General features: G+C 36.3%; 2 long non-coding RNA genes across 2 annotated transcripts; both read left to right on the top strand.

The window, feature by feature from the left end:
• The first annotated feature begins 3,262 nt into the window (after positions 1–3,262).
• On the top strand, positions 3,263–4,078 carry LOC133821580 (uncharacterized). Its single transcript, XR_009887683.1, has 3 exons — positions 3,263–3,414; positions 3,505–3,712; positions 3,812–4,078. It is a non-coding gene; the product is annotated as an uncharacterized LOC133821580 (long non-coding RNA).
• Positions 4,079–4,854: 776 nt separating this feature from the next.
• LOC133821579 (uncharacterized) lies at positions 4,855–5,310 on the top strand. The gene is made up of 2 exons (XR_009887682.1): positions 4,855–4,943; positions 5,139–5,310. It is a non-coding gene; the product is annotated as an uncharacterized LOC133821579 (long non-coding RNA).
• The last annotated feature ends 7,207 nt before the right edge of the window (positions 5,311–12,517 follow it).

Raw genomic sequence — 12,517 nt, 5'->3', positions numbered from 1 at the left:
CGAGAGGCTCAGGGGCGACATACTTCCCCTTGTTCTTTTTCTGAGCAGATGAACTGGATGCCTTCTTCTTGGGAGCCATCAAATCGCCTAACGAACAGAACGACCTAATTAGTAGGTGACCTAAGAGGATTTAAAGATTACGACGTGGAAGTACGAAGGCACTACTACAAAAAAGGCTTTTCTCTGTGGTTTTTTTACTTAATTCACTGTGGTTTTCAAGAGTATCGAAAAGCGCAGTGTATTCGACTGCAGAGAAAAGTGGTACATGAACCACGGAGAAAAGCCACACTTATCACAACTGCTGAGAAAAGTGGGCTTTCATAAAAAAAACTTCAATTTCGATTTTATATAATATTTTGAATTCTGATTATATATTTTTATAATTATAACCTAGTCTTTTTAATAAAAAAAATTAATTTTCAATTTTAATTATATATAATTATTTTCAATAGTATAACGTAATTTGTTAAATTGTTATATATACATTTCATAACTAATACAAAATAACTAGCTAGTAATGAATCAATGAATTTAATCTTTCTAACCAATATAAGTTAGCAATCTTTCTAACCACAAGAACACCGTTACAGAAAGAAGAAATATACAACAGCTAGGGCAAGGGAAAGAGCACCACAATGTCCAATTATATTGACAGGTGTTGAAGTAGCTGAGCAGTTAAGCAAAGTGACTAATGACTTTGGAAAGGGAAAAAAGAGGAGTCGTGGTATAGACACAGAACAAATCTGGAAGAAGCATTCTATTTTTTGAGGCTGCCTTATTGGGAAATAGTAGTTGTTCGTCATAACCTTGATGTTATGCATGTTGAAAAGAATGTTTGTGAAAGCATACTTAACACATTTCTCTATTGCAAAGGAAAATCTAAAGATCACTAAAAATCGAGATTAGATTTGACAGAGATGGGCATTATGCCTCATCTCCATCCATATGAAGAAAATGGTGTTACTCGTCTTCCTGCTGCAGCTTATACTCTATCAAAATCTGATAAGAAGTTGCTTTGTGAGAGGCTATTTGACTTGAAATTTCCTTATGGATATAGCTCTAACATTAGAAACTGTGTAGATGTGGAGAAACAGAAGCTGACAGGACTTAAGTCTCATGATTGTCATGTGATTATGCAACAACTATTGCCTATTGCTACAAGGGGTTTAATGGAAGAAGATTGTAGAGAGACAATTCTTCGGCTCTCTAAGTTTTTCCATGGATTGTGTCAACATGTGGTTGATAAGGAGGAAATTATGAAATTGGAACTAGAAGCCTTTGAAATTCTTTGTCAACTAGAAGAATATTTCCCACCTTCTTTCTTTGATCCAATGATTCACTTGGTTGTTCATTTAGCACGAGAAGTTAGACTTTGTGGTCCGGTGCAATTTTGATGGATGTACCATTTTGAGAGATATATGAAAGTATTGAAAGGATTTGTATCAAACTATGCACGGCCAGAAGGATGTATTGCAAATCGTTATCTTGCTGTTGAATGTGTACGCTTTTGTGGAACATTTTTAAAGCAAAATGATAATCAAGATAGTACATTACTAGAAGAAAATCCACTATCAGCAGCAGAGTGCATTGAGCTTGACCGATTGAACTTGGCAGTAGCGCATCGGTATGTGTTGTTTAACTCGGATATTGTAGAACCATTTCTCAATGTCCATATGGATGAGCTGAAAGAAAGACACTCAAATTTGAATAACAATCAAACTTTGTTGTGGAATCGACATTCTAAAGGGTTCCCGTTATGGTTTTATGAAAAGGTTGTATTCTATTGCCAAGATAAAAGTTTACGTTTTGGTTTAGTGTACAAATTTCTTACAAGTATATTTTTATTTTCAGATTTCTAACATGAACAAAGTAGATGACATGTTAGCTTAATTGGCTGAAGGTCCAAGTCGCGGTGTCACTTCCTACAAAGGGTACATGATTAATGGAATTCGATTCCATAAAAAAGGAGCTGAAAAAACAACTCAAAACAGCGGTGTATACTTGGAAGCACATGACAGTGGGCAATTGAATGATAAAGAAGATTATTTTGGTGTTATCAAGGATATAATTATGCTTGATTATCGTAATTTTAAGGTGCCATTGTTTTGGTGCGATTGGGCGAATATTCGAATGGGTGTTAAGAAGTCGGAGTTCTATACGCTTGTAAATTTTAATATAGGACAAGCTCAATCCATTAGGGATCCATTTGTATTAGCTTCACAAGTGAAAAAAGCTTTTTATGCAAGGGTGAATGAGTCAAGTAATTGGTATATAGCTTTAAAGGATTCAAATAGAGGGTGTTTTGGACTTGAATCCAATGACGAAAATTGAGTTTCCTGTTGTCTCTTATGTACTTTGACTGAAACAAATCTGCTTACACTTTTTGTATGTAATTTTGGTGTATTATTACTCTTTTGTTGAATGAAACAAATGTGGTTTTATTACTCTCTACGGTGAACTTTATGATTTTATTTTAATTTGAATGAAATAATTCTTGTTTTATGGTTTTGGTGTATGTTTATTACTCTTTGGTGATCCGCATTTTTGATTTATATACTATGTTATCTTTCTTTTTATATTGCAGCAATTTCAACTTGAAAAATGAGTACATTACGAAGATCTCCAAAAAAACACCTATGTCTAGGTGCTTTATGCAATCTTGTGGCCAAAAAGCGAAAAGCGTCATTGAAGACTCAAGCTGATTGTGACGATATGTTGCTTGGAAGCCCTGTTTTAAAGAAAAAGGGTGCTCTTCGTAGGTTTTCTGCACCTGTTAGAGTTGTAATTGATTCACCACCCGCTCTTAGTACTAGAGCAGCAACTCGTCGTATGGTCTATGATACTGAGCTAGATGCAAATGATGATGTGGAAGACATGGAGATGTCACTTGGAAGTTCAAAAACTAAACGATCTCTTAATTATGAAGTAGATAAGGTAGTTGATAGTGTTTGTGAAAAGGGAGTAAGGGAGGAACATGAAGAGATAGCTGATGAGGAAATGGTTGGTGTACAATTTGAAGGGGCTGTTGCACAATGTGAAGAAGTGCCTGATGCAGAATGTGAAGAAGTGGCTGAGATTGAACTTGAACAACCTCTTAGAAAATCTGTTAGATTACAAAAAACAACTGATGAGGCAAATCAAACTGAGATTGAAGAAATACCTCAAGATGTAGATGCGAATGTAATGAACTTAGCCAAGAAGACAAGGGGAAAAACTCTATTGGAAAATCTTACCAAGAGGAACAATGACTTAAGGATAATAAACTGGAATGAAAAAGGGCAACCAGTTGGTACTAACTCAGTGCAATTTTCTTCTTTTGTGGGCGCTCTTGTGCGAGAGGTTGTTCCTTACACTATTTCAGATTGGAGGAAAGTTTCACCAATGATGAGAGATGTTCTTTGGGCATCTATTCAGGTAGAATTACAAGTTTTATGAGTGTATTTTTTTATATATATTCAGCTCTACACTTAAACATATAATATGTTATTCTATATTCTATTGTAGGCACAATATGACTTACATGATGATTGGCAAAAAAAGATGTGCTTTGAAATGATGGCAGAACTATGGAGAGCTGGGAAATCTAGACTTGTAAAGGATATTATCAATGCAAAAAATGAGAGTGAACGACTAGCCTTAAAGCCGCATTGCATAAAAAGTGATGTAGAATGGAGAGCATTTGTTGCCAAAAAAAATTAGTAAAGAACATTTGGTAAGAAATATGATGTAAGAAGTGATGTTGCTGCCTCTTTTATCTCCGTTGGTGTTAAATTAAATATAGTTATGCCTCTTTTACTTATTTATTAAATAGGATATAAGGGCCAAATACCAAGAGAGAAGAAAGAAAGTTGTTCCACACACCTTAAGTCGAAGAGGATATGCTCGAACAATTGATGATATGGTAATAATTAAGTTTTATACTGTTTGTATTTTTGCTTCCATTATTGTAGTCTCTATTTTATAATCTCTATTGATGTATTGTGTAGAAGAAAGAAAATGAGGATGGTAAAATATCTAGAATCGATGCTTTTCGGAGAGCCCATACCAAGAAGAATGGTGAACCTGTAAACCCAACGACATCTGATATTTTTGTGAGTATTAGTCATTTAATTTTTGTGAGTTTTTACTTATTTTCCATAATGCATACATTAGTTATACTAATTTATATGCAGGGTTCATTAAATGAGGTTGTCCTTGAAGAACCAAAATCTGGAACTACAGACAACGCTGATGAGGATTCCTTGACAAAATTGTTTGGTAACCCAAAATCTGGTCGTTTAATCGGACAAGGAAGAGGCGTAACAAGGTCAAAGCTAACTGTTGTTAATATGTGTAATAGCAAGATCTCCAAGTTAGAAGAAGAGAAACATAATATGAAGCTCAAAATGACTGGAATGATGAATCTACTTAAAGAACACTTGGTGGTATTTCTATCTTGCACTTATAAATCTTAGTTTTGTTTTCTTCCAATGAAACTTATCTTGGTTTTATATTTAGGTTGGTGGTAAAGTGACACCAAGCGAAGGACAGTCTCACAATGTACCGCAATCAAACAATATTCAGTCCCCTAAGGTAAATTATAAAAGTTGTTATTGTTTTAAATTTTCATTTTAGAAGAATAATTACCGAAACTAATATATTGTCTTTAAAAAAAATTTGGTAGAGTATTGCAATAGAAAAAAGACATAACTTTACAGAAGGGAAGAATGCTTGGTACTTGCTTGACTTGGCAGATGCAATTGTTGCTGAAGGTCGTTGGGATTCTAGTGATCCAAAGATAACTGTACATGGAAAGCCTCTTGGACAAGACTTTATGCGAGTATGGGTTGATGTTGCTATTGTACCAAAATCTTACTTATTTCGTCCTAATCATGCTATGCTTACAATACAAGAAGCAGTTGGTTCCACAGTTGCATGGCCTTCTAAAAAAGTTATTCCAAGAGGTGCATTTTCATACTCAAAAAATAACTAATGTCTTATAATTTAGTGTTTGGTTTCTTTGTTTGATTTGGTGTAGTTGTGAATCAATTATTTTTTATGTGGTGTCCTTTCTTGGATATAATTTCCATAACATTTTTCTTGAAGTAATTTGTGATGCTAGATAATAACAATAAAATATTTCTTTGTTTATTTTGCAGATATGACAAGCGAAGTATAAAAGGATACTTAAGACTCCTTGAAAGTAGTAACTTTGTTTATTTCTTTGTGTTGAAAGTAGTAACTTTTAGACTCCTTGAATACTTAAAGAATATTTTGTTGTTGATGACAATGTTGAATGTTTTAAACTAAATTGTGGATTGTTAATTCAATGTAGAATGTTCTTACTTTTTGTAATTTGAAAATCAAGTTTATTTGATGATGCTAGTATATATTAGAAAGCTAATTTTAATTATATAAAAAAAATTAAAATATAATAGAATAAATTAGTGTTATATAAATAAAATATATGATGAGAATTTAAATATATCTAAATATAACAATAATACGAAAATTGAGTTATAATATATATTACAATAACACTTTTTATGCAAAAAATTATGTTATGCAAACTTCATTATATAACACAAATAATGTATTATACTAAAGTATAGGATAACACAAAAATTGTGTTATCGTTGACAGTACAATAACACATCTGTATAACACTGATAAAGTGTTATGTAAAGTACCCTGACCTACGATAACATAGTCGGTCTTAACACATCAGAAAGTGTTATCGTAGGTTTTGATAACACATTTTCGGTGTTATTAAAAGCATTTTTTCTTGTAGTGGATTTTACAAAGGGATGTTCTTGGAAAATTTTTGAGTAATGGGGTATAGTGAATGATTTTTGGAGATTTTTGAGAAAGAAGAGGGATTCGGAAATGTAGAAGAGGAAAAATTTCAAATGAACGGTGGTGAAATCTGAAAATTGCCTATCCTATTTATACATAAACTACGTAAATTAATTTGGGCCATCCGATTTGGTTAGTACAAGATCAAAGGGTCATGGTTAAATTGACAAAATGTCGGCAAAAAGGTGGCAAGACAATTATTGCAGTCCTCGAAACCCGAACAGGCGCCAATTACAGTACACCACGTGTCCTGTACTCAAGTAGTGGGCAAGCATGGTTTTGTGTAACAGAAGACTAAAAGACCCTACTGTGTAGGTCAGAAAATGATGACATTATACACGAGCAGGAGCTTAGGGGGCAAATGTTGTGCCATAATTTTAGCTCGAGTCATTCACTCAATTTGGGTATATCTTGCAAATAAATATACGAAGAAATAACAAAAGGATTGATATTTGCTTATTATCCATGTAAGCAACTCCAGTTTCACATGGGCACATGTGGTGTTAGGCATCCTGGGTTTAACCCGAGATACAAACACGAAAGTTGTAAAGTGTGAGCTCATAATATTCAAACAGTTGTCGAAGTACGAGCTCAGAGAGATATCCAGCTCGTGGTAACTCAAATATATTGCGTACTTGCAGATCCCCAAAGATTCGGGTCCCATAATACAGTTATTTATGACCAGGATGTCATATTTAATGTCCCAGATATTAGGAGATCATTTATTTTGTGATCAAATCATATCCCAGTATAAATGGGAAATATGTGTATTAAATGTAATAAATATGTATATGCGTGATTGACTCACGCAGTTACCCAAACCTGTCAATGGAATTTCTCAATAAATACTGGAAAAATTGGACAAGAAAAGGGGCCAATTATTCTGTTATACTGAAACTCTGCCAAAATAGAGAGAGAAAATTCAACAATATAGAATCGTGGACTATGTGGATTTTAATCACTAAACCACGTAAAAAATTTGTGTTCTTGTGAATTCATTTCTTCTCTCGTTATAGTTTATTATTAAGCACTAATCTACCTTATTATTTCTTAATACAATGTTGGCGAAAAACCGCATCAACATTTTCATTTGTTACTTAATAATGCCCCAAAATGTCTTCATTTGAATTTCAAATCCCGTAACTCTAGGATACGTAATCATGTAGATCAAATATCACCAAGTAAACATCTGAATTTAATGTTTCTTGTGAAACAAGCTTTTGTAGGGCTTGGAATAATTTTTCTAACGCTTCCAAGAACACATAAATCGGATATGTGAATAGGGATATATGGTCAAAATACCAAAACTATCTCAGATTCAAAATATGTGGTATTTTGTCCACCAATTTAAAATTGAATTCTCCTTTATCTTCTCCAATCAATTCAAATAAATATCTTCTATTGTTTTTCTCTTGATTGAAGATAATATTTCAAACAAACTTTGAAATATTTCTTAACTATCCATTTAACAACTGACAACCTGTAAAATACAACAACCACCCATAAAAAGAACTAAAAATATAAAATAATAATAAAACTAAAAAAATTAAGACTAAAAATTATTAAAATATATCATATCAATCATTAACTCCCATCGTCTAAGGTTTCTTATCGTTTCTCTTGTGACGTTTATACGAGTTTTTCCTTTTTCTTATTCTTGATGTGTTCTTGGAGTTTTATGGGAAAATGGCATTTTGATATATTTTTCTGAGAAATTTGTGGGAAAAATGAGTTTTTTTAGAGAAACAACGACATTTTTTAACTGTTGTAAGATGATGCAGTATAGGTATCGTGCAGTACAAGAAATAGGATTTTAAAAGTAGGGTTTACATGCATGCAAACCAATAATAACCCATTTTTGGGTAACTGCCCATTTTTTTCTAGAAAATCAGGGTAACCCAAATTAGAAATTAACTACCCACCTTATGTGGTTATTGCCTCGATACTTCGAGCCTATATTGGTTTGATTACATCAAAATTTTAACCTCTTTATTTCGAGCCTATTCAGGCTCGAATTTTCAAGATATTTTCTCAATTTATCCATCTTTTTAAACAATGGGCCTCAACTTTTTCTTTATTGTTAGATAATGCAGTCTTTCGAGAAGAATTAGTGGGGGCCCGACCTTGCCATCCCTTACAACCTCCCTCACCTCGAATAGAATTTCCATTCTCGTGTAATCAAAAAATGATACGTGAGTACAAAGAGCACACTGAACATGAAGCCATCAGTGCTCATTTTCAACATCAAGTTGTCGAGGTCAACAGGGTAAAAGAAGAAGGTTACGCCTAGCAATTCATCTCGACCCTGATTCTTGAATTCGTCCTATTCATTTGGACCCGAAATCCATTGTAACCATAGCCTTCCACCCCAATGAACTCCCTTTCAAGATCATGGAAAGTTCACCGAGCCAAGCCCGAAAATCCTCAGCCCCTCAAGTGTCTTCTTTCCCTTCTTCAAAAAGAGAATTTTTCAAGGCCAACAATTATAAGAGTTTGGTCACCTCCACTAACACAAGTCTTGGACATCCTGTCTTACGGTTTAAAGTTGTCCACTAAAATAGTGCTCTAAGCTCCCAATCCTGACGAAAGGAGCAGCTATGCACAAGGAGAAGACAACCCAAAAAGAACATACAAGCTCGCAGCCTGGAGTCATGAGCATATGCGAGCTGGGGCACATTTTCCCCTCAAAGATTACTTTAAGAGTTTTACCCACTAGATTGGTATCACCCAATTCCAACTCCAATCCAACTCATACATGGTTCTAGTGGCGGTGAGGTCAATGTACAATGATATGAAGTGGGAGGGACCCTCAGCATACGAGATCTATATCTCTTTTTCCTTAAAAGCAACCCTACACGGGCCAAATGTGGGGATGTTTTATACTATTTATCGAGCTGGCCCAAGGAGAGGAGGCTATTCGAGGACATCCCTCACCATCCTCCCAGCTTTAAAAAACAATTTTTCTAGACCAATGGCCTCGAGCCTTCCAAGCTCAACTCGTTTCAACGCATACGTAAGTTATTTGTCAGTATTTTTAATACCAAGTTTTGTCATCTTTAGGCTCGAATATTTATCTATATATTTTTATGTAGCCAATTTTGACTATTCGAAGACCTCCAAGGCAATTGTGGATCGTCGAGAATAAATTTTGAAGCTCTAATATTGCAAGTGGTCCTTACATTATTTACTTCACAAGGACAAGCTTTGCCTTTAAGGTCTCCTAGTGATGGCTAGTCCACGGATGACTTCAGGACTCGGAAATTTGCTAGATGGGAAGAAGTCCCAATCTCACCTCCTTCCAACCCTTCTAAGAATAAGAGGAATAGGGGTTTGAGTTCGAGCCAAGTCGTTCCCTCTAGCGAGCCCTATGGTTTTGGAAACGATGCTCAGGACAAAGCGTCCCAGAGCTCGATTGGAGGTAAAGTCATACTTGATCAATCAGTTTGGTCTCCCACTCCTTTTAAATGGGAGCACGATGTCTTAGTTTTATTAAAAGACCCCAAGAATAATTTTATGACTTGGTCAGGGGTAGACTTTATGGTCCTTAGGAATAATAGTTGGTTGTTTGACTTGCAAACCATGTATAGTATTAATGAAATGTGGGAAGGTTTAGGTTTCCAATATGGCTTGAATGATTGGAGAAATTTGTCTGAGTTGTCTCCCACATTTCGAGGTAAGGAATCAGAGTCGTCCAAGGAACCTACCCAAGTCATCAAGATCTCCTCGGATGACCTAGTAATTTCTTGGTCTTCTAGTTCTCCTTCAAGTTAGGTTTCCCCAATTGCTAACTTTTATTTTATTTATATGATAAAAATACTAACGTAATTTCCTGGATTGCATGTGACATGGACTCGGACTTGGACAGTCTCCTCGGGAAGCCTCCCAAATCCTCAGGTGGAAAACGAGGATGTGTTTCCTTAAAGAAGGATGGTCCGCCCCCTCCTGCTAAGATTACAAAGGTTACAGAAAGCCCCTTTCCTTAGACTATGTTGAAGCCTTCCATCACCTCAGAGCAAATTCCACCTCCGGCCCCTAAAATGTAGACTCCTCCCCCTCCTCCTCCTCCTCCTCCTCTCAGCATATTCCCCTCAACGAACAAAGGGAAGAAAGTCACTGACCTCACATTCTCGAGGCCAGCGGGTGCCCAAACTCTTAACGTGACTCGCAAGTTTTTCGCTTCGAGTCATGAACTAGAGTTTTTACTGGACAATGAGACTGGCCTTGGGAGTCAACCTCTCCTCGGACCTTCTGACTTTAGTGGGCCAAGCCTCCAGCAACCTCGATGCTTCGGTTTGGTGGTTCTTGAAGGGTGAATACTCCACTAATCTCCTTGACCAGAGTGTGGAGTTAGGAGTCTCGGTAAAGATCTTCCTCACACTAAAAAACGTAAATAACTTGTGTGGATATTTTACTAATACTTCGTTTATTTCAGGCCTTGCTCAGTGTTATGCGCCAAGGCTCTCTCTTGTCTACTCAAGTGGCCATAAGCCAAAAACTAGCCTTCGGCGTCAAGGAAGCTCAGACTAAAGCTGATGACGCCCTTAAAGAGGCAAAAGGTAAGTTGGCCACTTCTGAGGCCAAGAATAGGCGTCTAAAGACTGAGCTCGATGCCGCAAGGGCCAAGCTCGACACATAGAATTTTGACTTTGATGCTGCCAGGGTCGAGCTTGACGCCAAGACTGCCAAGATTAAACGCTTCTAGTTTCAAGTCTCCAAGATCAAAAATATTGAATGGTTTGTAGATTGATTTTTCCAGTTATTTCCTTGCTTATTATCAACTTCTTTTCCTCACCCATGTGTATGGTTTTAAGGTTAAAACATCTTTTGCAAGAAAATTTCCAACTTAAAGTGTGTTAGTTGGTTAATCTGGACTTAATATATAATCATGCTCATGCTTGGTTAATTGTCCTTGCACTTTGTTAAACATTTTTATTTTGATATTATATTTTTTTTCAAGCCTATAGTAATATTGGTATACCACATATTCCCCCTTAAACCCTATGATTGTAAAATCTTAGGTTGTTTGAGTGCTTAGTGCAAGCAAAAGAAATTATCAAAATAAAATGAAAATGATAATATGGTCTAAAATTTTCACGATTTCAAGCTCATGGGACAAATTCTCCATTTAATTGAGCTAGTTTGTAGACACCATGTCGAATGATGGAATAAATTAGGCAAGGTCCTTTCCAATTACGCCCGAATACACCTGCTGTTGTGTCTTGTGTGGCTAAAAATACTCGTCTCAGTACCAAGTTTCCTACTCCAAAGTGCCTGTCTTGAACCATTTTATTGAAGTACCTTGTGGCACATTGTCGTTACGCAACATTTTTAAGATGAGTTGCATCTCGTTTTTCTTCTAATAGGTCTAAGGATTCTTCGAGCTAGAATTGATTCGAGTCTTGTGTATATGCCTTACGTCCTAGTGTTGATACATCGACCTCAATTAGTAACATAGCCTCACAGCCATAGGCTAATTAGATGGGTGTGTGCCCGGTAGAAGTTCGAGCTATCATTCTATAAGCCCATGGTACTTCTGCTAGTTCATCAGGCCATTTTCCTTTGGCCTCTTCGAGCCACTTCTTTATCTAACTCTTCATTGTTTTGTTTATGGCTTCTGTAATGTCCTCCTAATCCAGGATCGTTACACTGTGTACTTAAAATTGTGTCAGACCTGCTAATCAGGTCATTTGGAGTAAAATGTGTAACTAAGGTTAGTGACAAGGGTTAGGGTTAAAAATTTTGGTCAAAGAACCATTGACTTTTATTTAAAAAGTTTCATATAAACATGGGATCCCAAAATATTACAACTAAACTGTAAAAATGGTACGTTTACATCAAAATTACGTTTAACCGGCCTAAGCGGCAAAACAGGGCTTCAACCCTAGTTCCTCTGATATAACCCCAACCATGGGGGTCGAGCAGCCGCATATGTACACACTGCCACCGAAAGCTCTCCAACTCATGGCTGGTCAAGCTTGCCCTTTCCCTTACCTGCACCACAAAGCACCCGTGAGCCGAGTCTCAGCAAGAAAACTCAACATATGCATGAATACATAATATAATCCTTGAAATACCCATTCAACATAATCAGTAATATCAACTTATAGATACTATCATTTAGATTCAAGTGAAAGATCATCGGATCAACATGGGGTCGCTGCCTTAACCACTTGCCCTCAGAGCCAATTTTCGGGCCTATGCCCTAGGTACATGACCATAAAGTCACCTAGGGCCCTCGTCCTTAGCTCTGTCTCCTTAGCCATAGAGCTAGCACAACCCCTTGGTTCACCATCGACCATTAATTCGACCAACGTAATAGTACGTTACTGAGTTAAGCCTAAGCCTTTCGACCAGTGTGCAATGCGCTACTGCGGTCCTTGACTAATAAGTCAATCTCTGATCCAAGATTACCGACTGCAACACAGAAACAGATATGGACACGCATATCCCAACATAACACGCACATATGCATGTTAATCGCACAACACCATCATTTATCATTCTCATAACACTATTCATACTGATCTAACGAGGCCTCTTTCCCTAACTACGAAATCCATACGATAGTCATAAAGCACATAAGCAATTATCAATCAATATGTAAAACAACAGCCTAAGCGTAAACGTTCTCGGGGCCCAAGCCCTAGTCATGATAATAGATCACAGTCGAGCCAAGCCCTAA

The sequence above is a fragment of the Humulus lupulus genome, chromosome 3 (assembly GCF_963169125.1).
Source record: "Humulus lupulus chromosome 3, drHumLupu1.1, whole genome shotgun sequence".
Lineage (NCBI taxonomy): Eukaryota > Viridiplantae > Streptophyta > Magnoliopsida > Rosales > Cannabaceae > Humulus > Humulus lupulus.
Note: the sequence above shows the minus strand (reverse complement) of the source record. Positions and strands in the feature narration are given on the sequence as shown.